This window comes from Poromitra crassiceps (assembly GCF_964638095.1).
Source record: "Poromitra crassiceps genome assembly, chromosome: 12".
Taxonomy (NCBI): domain Eukaryota; kingdom Metazoa; phylum Chordata; class Actinopteri; order Beryciformes; family Melamphaidae; genus Poromitra; species Poromitra crassiceps.
This window is the reverse complement of record NC_139632.1, coordinates 26951985-26961691: the sequence shown is the minus strand read 5'-3', so window position 1 is coordinate 26961691 and position 9707 is coordinate 26951985.

Genomic DNA, 9707 nt, shown 5'->3' with positions numbered 1-9707 from the left:
TTTCATTCACAGGAAAAAATGTACAAAGAAAAATATAATAAAAATGTTAACATTTTGGCCTCACCTGCCCTATTGGCATGCACAATTGCCCAACTGCGCGTTTAGTGACATCGCAACTGCCTGACTGACATCACAACTCTCCCCCTCCCTCCCTCTCTCTCCCCCCTCTCACATTGTGAGCATGCACACACAGCAATCTTGTGTACCTAAAAAGTCCGATAACAACTTTAGTATGCCGGTCCTACTTACAGCCTCAGCCTGGAAGAATCTATGACATCAGTAATGACATCACAACTGCTCGAGTGACATCACTTATGACATCACAGTTGCTCGAGTGACATTACTGTTATGATTCATGAATGAGTTCAGAGTGACATGTAGTATTGTGTGTGTACTGTTCTACTGAGCTCACCATCTTGTGTGTTGGTAGAATTGTGTGTTCTTGGTTCTCGTCCCGCAGGTGTTCTGCTGCCCGGCCGCTCGGCGCACAGTCCGGCTCTGTGACGGGACAGTCTGTCTCTGTGACGGGACAGTCTGTCTCTGGGATGGGACAGTCTGTCTCTCTGACAGGGATGGTTTTCAGTGGAGGCACACAGCTGCTTGTAGAGGGTGAGGAAGACCGGGACACTTCACTTTATCATTTCCTTATTCCACTGTGTCAACCTATAGCCTGGTTTGATAACATGACCTCACATTTTGCTTCGATCTACGTATCAATCTGGACGTCCAGCTAATCACTCCTGAAATTATAATGTAACCAGGACAGGGCCAATCAGGGGCTGCATCGTAGTTGATGACGTAACCGAGACAATCAGAGGGCAAAACAGTAATGGCGTCTCCAAAAGCAACGAGTTGTAATGTTAACGTTATTAGAGTAAACACAGAAATAGACTCAATAACAACAATTAAATTATAGCTGCTGCGCAGCAATGAGTCGTGGCCGGGCAAGTCTCAAGGCTTTGAGCTATTATGACATCAAAATTGCTCGAGTGACATCAGTGATGGCATCACAATTGCTTGAGTGACTGATGACATCACAAATACAACCTAATTGCCCTAGGTAATTAAGGCAATTAGGCTATACATGGGGGCAGAATTAAACGTTTTGATGCACTGTGGGCTCAATTTTTGACCAATCGAAAATCTGTTTCATACTTTTGTGTAGGACAGTCTAACGATGCAGATGCTGAAGTTTGGTGTCGTTTGAAGTAAAAATGTGGGAGGAGTAGGGTTTAATTTGTTTTACAGTTTTTGCAGTTTTGCGGTCTTTAGACTTCATAATTGGCCATAGGTTGCATTGTACAAAAGTTTCTCCTCATTTGGGCCCACATTTCGGTGAAAGTTGCAAAGCTGTAGCACGTATGCCTGATTTTTTATGAATTTTAAAAGTTTGAAACTTTAGACGGTCGCTGTAGTGCCGCTGTTAGGACTATTGGCGCCAAATTTGTGTCAAAGACGTTTGGCATGGGACTGGACCTTTGTGCAAAGTTTGGTTAGTTTTCATGCATGGGAAGTTGAACTTCCCGGGAGAAGAATAATAATACAGGCAAATACAATAAGTGGCCCTGCCGCTTCGCTGGCCCGGCCACTAACAAGAACATGCACCAACAGAGTTTCTATGCCTAAAATATGTTTTTGCCATTCTTTCGAGTGGCTTTGGCGACGCTGATTGGCTGAAGGACTTGTCTGTCAGGCACGTAGAATGAAACAGAAAGTGAGGTCACGTTATCAGGATGGTTTTCACCAGGTATTAACGTGAGGAGACAGGCAGTCAGACACAGACAGACAGGCAGTCAGACAGACAGACAGACAGACAGACAGACAGACAGACAGTCAGACAGACAGGCAGACACACAGTAGACAGGCAGTCAGACAGACAGACAGACAGACAGACAGACAGACAGACAGACAGACAGACAGACAGACAGACAGACAGACAGACAGACAGACGGACAGACAGACAGAGACACAGACAGACAGTAGACAGGCAGACAATAGACAATCAGACAGTAGACAGGCAGGGAAACAGACAGGCAGGCAGGCAGGCAGACAGTAGACAGGCAGACAGACAGTAGACAGGCAGTCAGACAGGCAGGCAGGCAGGCAGACAGACAGATAGTAGACAGGCAGTCAGACAGACAGACAGATGGAACGGGGCAAAAACAAAACCTGAGGTGACAGAGGTAAAAATTATTTTAAAAAGAGTGAACTCCTGCTGTGATCTGAAGTTCAGGTTCCCGTGTCATTCTGTGTGTAGGTTCGACTCCCTCCGGGCCGTCGGTGCAGCTCCTCTCATCTGTCCCAACTGGTGGGGAGGGTCCGCCCCTCCTGGTGTGCGTCCTGAGTAATCTGAGCTCTCCGCTGCCCCCTGCAGGCGTGCTGTGGTGGGTCAACCACACGGCGGTGAGGCCCCCGGGGGCAAGGGTGCTGTGGGCGGGGCTTCAGCCTGGAGGGGCCTACGGCGCCGCGGCCGTCTGGGAGCCTCCTGCCGCGGCGGACCACAGTGCCACCTACGGGTGCGGGACGATCCAGCAGGGCAAAGTCCACAGACAGAAGACCGACTCTCTCTGCTGGAGCGGCTGACCCCGGTCTCCTCACCTTCTGACTTGAATCCGTTCATATTCACCTCCAGATTCAGGTCAGGGAGGCCAGCCAGCTTGCCTCAGGCCTTGTCCACACGTATATGGATATTTTCTCAGAATTTTGGCCTCCCATCCACACAAAAACGGAAGAAAACAGAGTTTTAGTTCACTGAAAACTGAGCTTTTGCAATAGATAATTGCTTTTCTTTTTGAATTCATAGTCAGAGCCCAGATCATGTGTGTAGAAAAAATCTGAATCTGAATCTGACAATTAACGTTGATCAGACTTTAGAGCATTTATACAGTATTCCTATGGGAATTCCAAAATCAATAAAATGTCTATTTAAACATTAATTTGTGTGTGTGTGAATCTATATTGTTCAAGCCCAGATCATGTGTGTAAAAAAACTTATGAAGAGCTGAAATTCCTAACTTAATTTCAAAGAAGTGTGTTGTATTGAAAACCAAAATAATTACAATATCAAATGTATGTGTGGAGCTTTTTTCCTCGTGATTTCTCCCTGAAAACACATTGACCATGGGAACCTATCCTATGTTTACACTACTTCTTTGTGAAAACTGCTAAAATCAGAGGCCAGGGAGACCCCTAAAAAAGTAGGCTATAAGAAGGAAACTTGTGCTGTGGCCTCATAGCCTACCTGTATTTGAAAAATGTCTTGTATTTTAAGTGCCGTAAATGAAATGATAAAATTCCACTGTGGACATTAATGGGTTAAGGGGAGAAATAAGGACAAACACTGAGTGTGATTTCTATCAACTATCCTTTACTGTACAGATGAAGTGAGTCGTGCTGCAGAGAGCCAGAGGCGGTGTGGAGAGCACCTCCACCGGCTCTCTGCTGCCCCCTGCATGCCATTATTCTGATATGATCAAACATAAATAAAATAATATAAGTATGCATGCAACAATAGATTACCCTTTGTTAAATGTGACTGTTACACTGTCAGCATAATTACCGTATGTCATCTATATTATATGTTGTCCTGAAAAATAAAATAAAAAAGGTACAAGTTTACTCAACCAAACACAAAACAAACACTGTTTACAGTGGTTAATCCCCAAAATATTCCTCATAGGCTGTGATAAATAGAAACAAAATATTACCAATATTTTTCACAATTTCATAGATGTAAATTAAATATATACATGCTTTAACATGACAGCAAGTTATCCAATGTAGTATACTATTTGGCAAGAAGTTATTGTGAGAAGGTTAATGTAGCGTATGCCTGTAACAGATAAAGTTGATAGAAGACATGCAAAACCTGACGTTTCACCAATTATTCAAGTTCCTAAGAGAAAAGCCCTTTGGCGTGTTCCTCTATAGCTCCAGACCGAGCCCAGGATCTCGGATTAAAGGACTAGTTCACTCAAAAGTGAAAATGATGTCATCATCTACTCACCCTCATGCCAAATAAAACACAGGGGAAATGTGTTAGTTCAGTGCAGGTGGGCCATGAGTGTTTTTTCCACATCCCCAACCCCCCCTGCTCAACCCACATACAGTACTGTTCAATGTTAGCATTTACAGTAACGCAATTGTAACAAACATTACCAATGTGATTAATAAGAAATATTTGGCTGATGCACCCAAGCCTGCCAGCTTTGCCAGGTGAATTCAAGCTAAAAGCAAATACAAGTGTAGTGCGTTGTTTGGAGAGTGGTAGGAAGTGAAATGCTTGTGAATTTTCTTTTCAAAATCATCAAATCCAACTTTAACCCCTGTGCATGGAAACATTTGATGAGTAAGGAGGAGAACATGTTGGCAATCTGGCTTTTGGGTATTTTGCTTACATTTTTTGTATATGGATGGATTATTAATTTGCCGTATGCAAAAATTCATAGCTAATCTGCTAATGAAATAAAAAAATATGTATACAGTATAAAGGGAAATACATCATCTTAGTCACGTGTGGATTAGAGTTGTGATTAAAGGGTTGTGTGGGCCCCGGACGATTTTCAGATTTCAAAATGGGCCACGGTATTCTTAAATTTGGGAATCCCTGTGTTAGTCCATATAACACACAGGGAGGTTGCCTTCTCCAAAACAACTGAAGTCAATGGAGAGCAGTTTGTTAGAGTTCCAAAACAAAAACAGCCAAACAATCACGCTATGAATAGACAGACCTACACACCATTATTTGTTGCAAACCAACCAGCTGTAGTTCAGATTGCTACTAAATGATGGTCTACGGGGGGGCCAGATTAGATCATGTGAAAATACCGGGGGCCAGCTGCTTCTCACATCACATGGGTTATAAAAAAAAAGAAGTACAATTGTACTCTAAGGATTTTCTTTAAACATCTGAAAACATTCGTTCCGCCTGCGTAGGTCCTACTTATTTGGTGCTTGTCTACAAACTGTATGATAATGCTATCATCGTTAGATGAACGGAAAAAACGCAAAGTGAACTTGCTTGATTAACCAATACTGTGTGGAGGGCAGTGTTGGGCAAGTTACTTAAAAAATGTAATATACTACATATTACTAGTTACTTTCATTTGAAAGTAATAAGTTACTTTACAATATTACTTTCTGTGTAAAGTAACTCGTTACTTATTACACTACTTTTGCATTACTTTTGCCAAAACAACAGCAGCAGCAGAATGACATCGCCGCCCCGGAACCATCCCGAAAAAATTATTTCAACCACCTTGAAGTCAGTGTAAACAATCCAAAATTCTAAATTTTATTATTTTCCTTTGTTATTGTCATCTGTAGTGGTTATTTGCATAAAAACACACAATTTGATTAGAAAATTATTGTATCTTTTTTAAATATGTGCTTTGATTTAATAAAATGTAACTCAATTTGTAACTTGAGTTACTTGACAAAGTAACTGGTATAATATTACTGAAATCCTATAAGTAATAAGTTATATTACTGAGTTACTGCTAAAAGTAATATATTACATGTAATAAGTTACTTTTGTAATTAGTTACCCCCAACACTGGTGGAGGGTCACATATAGTATATTTTGAGAAATATTCTGAAGTCATTGGCCGCTTAAAATCGGTTCGTGGGCCGTAATTGGCCCCCGGGCCAGACGGTACGGTCTTTTTGGAACTCTGAAGAACTGGTCCCCACTGACTTCAGTTGTTTTAGAGAAGGCTGCTATGGAGTTGTGCTGCCAACCTCCCTGCCTGTTACAGTATATGGACTAACTTCACCTGTGTTTCAACTGGCATGAGGGGGAGGAGATGATGACAGCATTTACATCTTTGGGTGAAAATTTCTTTAAGTGAGGGATTTCATTTTGTTTGCTCTCGTCTCGTGGAGCGGCCTCAGGTCTGTCTGCTCAGCTCAGACATATTTTCTTTACAGAATGTTCTCTGACATTTTTGGAAGCCCCTGTACAAAAAGAGGTAGAGAGTGCACATTCAGATCAGATGAAAGGGTTTGATTTTTCCCCCAAGAAAGGTCAACAGGATTTCTACACATTTTAAATTCAAAAATGCCATACTTTATCCAGAACTTGATTTGTTTTGAAGATCTTGTCTGGTGTTCAATATGATTTACGCAGATACATCTTGCCGCCTGCTAACTAGGTCATATCACTGAAGATGTTCTTCACAGTGACAGATATCAGAATATGTGAGATGAATGGCAGGGTTCCTCCATTTTAAAATTTTATTTTTTTCCTAGACCCTATGTTATTGACTCGATGAGATTTGGTTGGGTATTTGATGCATGCCGACAGCAGCTGGGTAATCCCTGTAACTGAACATTATTCTTCACATCAACAAAAACTGTTGGCTCAAAGTGGCTCAACAACATAAAGGCTATAATTATGTGTATCAGATCTGAACCAGAAGATGTTCTATACTTTTCCAGACCCCCCTAATTGTCAAACTTTTCAAGACCTAGAAATGATCAAATTAATTTGTAATACCTTTCGAGACCTGCGTAGGAACCCTGAAACGTCAATTTGGGATCTGGGCCTGACAACAGAACATTTTTCTGGTCTTTTCTACATAATAAAGAGGCCTGGCTGGCTGGAACAGTGAGGAATTCTGCAATCTATCTCAAATGAAACTTTTTACAGTGCAAACGTTAGATCATCATTGCGGTTAGTGTAAACAATGTTGTACAGCACATCTTTACTAGAAGCTCACAAACACAACATAGCCTAGGCTACTACTCACCTGAAAGCTAGACTACCCAAGGACAGCATGATCTACTCATGTATTTGCATAATAAAGTCAGTGGGTTTCAACAGGAAAGAGTAGAAAGGATTAAAAAAAATCTGAAAGCAGATTGTCTTTTCTGGTCACCTGTAAACCAGTTTCAACCCAATCCAGTAAGATTCAGTGAGGAGGAAGATCCAGAGTCTCCAAGCTAAGAAAAATAAATAAATACAGTAAATAAATAATTATAGCTGCTGCGCAGCAATGGGTCGTGGCCGGGCACTGATGACATCATCAGTGATGTCACAACACTGATGACATGACTGATGACATCATCAGTGATGTAACAATGCACAATTGCTCAAGTGACATCACTGATGAGATCACTTATGACATCATCAGCATCGATGCTCTTTACGAAACATACCATGGGGGCAGAATTCAAAATACTGTAAAAAATTCCGTTTTTGAGATACAATTCTGAAATTTTGCACACTTCAACTACTGTGACAGCAAAATCTTGTCAATTTTTGTGTGTGAAGAAACAAGGTTTATTTAGCAAGAATTTGCAGTAGCTGTTTACAGTACCGTTTACAGTGAACATTTTGATGCACTGTGGGCTCAATTTTTTTTATCAATGGAAAATCAGTTTGAAAATTTTGTGTAGGACAGTCGTTTGAAGAAAAAATGTGGTAGGAGTAGTAGGGTTTAATTAGTTTTACAGTTTTTGCAGTTTTGCAGTCTTTGGACTTCATAATTGGCCATAGGTTGCAGTGTACAAAAGTTTCTAAAGTTGCAACGCACGTATGCCTGATTTGTTATGAATTTTGGGACTGGACCTTTGTGCAAAGTTTGGTTTATTTTCATGCATGGGAAATCCAACTTCCCGGAAGAAGAAGAAGAAGAAGAAGAAGAATATTGGCAAATACAAACAGTGGCCCTGCCGCTTCGCTGGCCCGGCCACTAATAATAATAATAATAATAATAATAATAATAATAATAATAATAATAATAATAATAATAATAATAATAATAATAATAATCTAAATATGAAGGGATGCAAAAGAAGGAGCAGACAGTTTTATCCAGGCAGACAGGAAGCTGCTCTCTCTTCAGTCAATCCAATAAAATACAACAATGTCTCAGAATCCACGTTGTGTAGACCTATAGGTGTACTGTAGGTACCAGATGTGTCGGCCTGCCAGATGTGTTCAGGGGTCTGCACGTACAGATGACGCCATGATGTTACACATTATGATTGGGTGTATGTCAGGCACGTCGGCTTAACATGCCCAAATGTCAAACAGCTTTAGCTTTAGCTAACAAGCTAAGCTACTGATGTTGTCCGATATTTGGGCACGTTAATATAAATAAATAGATTAATCATACAAACATTAAATCATCAGGATTCAAGTATACAGGAGCATTCCCCGTGAACACGAGCCTTGCTTTTTGAAAATGTTGTGAGCTTAAAAATTCACTTTATTTTAACGTACGCTAATAACACATCTCGTAACTGCATAAAACATACTGTACGCACTTTCAAACATTTAAATCAACATCATTATCATAGGCTATTGTGATATTCTATTATGCCTGTGTGCATTAATACCAGTGTATTTACTATGATTGAATGTTTGTATGATTAATATTTTTAGCTGTGACCAGCAGCTCTGTAAAGGGCGTTTCACACTACACTTAGCTGGGGTTAAGTCAGTCTCTTAGCCAGGCTAAGAGACTGACTTAACCCCAGCTTAGAGCTGTTAGCCCAGGGCTACGAAAGCTTTCACACTTGCACAATCCTGGCCCACTCCAAAGTGGGCTAACCCCGACTTCAGCCCCGGCTGGCCCTGTTCTGGAGCAGGGTTATCTCTGACCTTTCGGGGATAACTCTGACTTTCCATCTAAACACAGGGCTAAAAGTTGCCAGTGTGAAACGGGGCCAAGGAAACCATGTGAATCGCATAGCCCTGGTTTTAGGTTAACCTGGGTTAACAATGCATGTGTAAAAAGGGGCTAAGTTAGCCTGGGGATATCTTAGCCCTACTCATAGCCCCGGGCTAAGAGCGTGTAGTGTGAAAAGCGAAGCCCTTAAGTCACTCGTTGGTTGGTTGGTCACTCAGTTGGTCAGTTGGTTGGTCCACAAAAAGTTTCCACCCTAGGAGGCTGAAATTTGGCCTGGAGGTCAAGTGTTTTTGGGAAGGTGTGTGTGTTTGTGTTCATGTGTGTGTGTGTATGAAGGTGTGTGTGTTTGTGTTCATGCCAATTGGCTAAAAGGGGGAAGTGGAGGGCAAATTTCCAAATGCAGAATGGCAGGGGGCAGAGGGCTGAAATTTGGCATGGAGGTCAAGTGTGTGTGTGTGTGTGTGTGTGTGTGTGTGTGTGTGTGTGTGTGTGTGTGTGTGTGTGTTAATGCCAATTGGCTAAAAGGGGACAATGGGAGGGATTTCGAAATGCAGGATAGATGGGGCAGAGGGCAGAAATTCTGCATGTGGTCAAGTGTGTATGTGTTGACAGTTGGCTTAAAGGGGAGGTGGGGCCAAATTTTGAAATGCAGAGTGGCAGAGGCAGAGTAGGGTGGGCTGCTCCTGCCATCCTGCATACAGTATGTGGTCACGGCTATTGCGAATTTGTGCTTGTTTATCTATTAACATGCAAATGTTTGGCAGCATCAGTAGCTTAGCTTGTTAGCTAAAGCTAAATGGTACATCAAGATAAACTACTGATGTTGTCGGACATTTGCACGTTAAGTGGCCAACGTACAGCCAATCATAAAGTGTAACGTCGTGGCATCATCTGTATGCGCAGGACCCCAAACACATCTGGTACCTTCACCAGAAAAGAAAAAAGCAGAGAGGAATGAAGCTATGAAGCCTATATGTCTCTGTAACTCCCAGTCTCACCATGTAAACCAATAGAAGCTCAAAGACCTTCAATGTTCAGAAGAGAACCCACTCTGTAGTGCAGTCTGCGTTT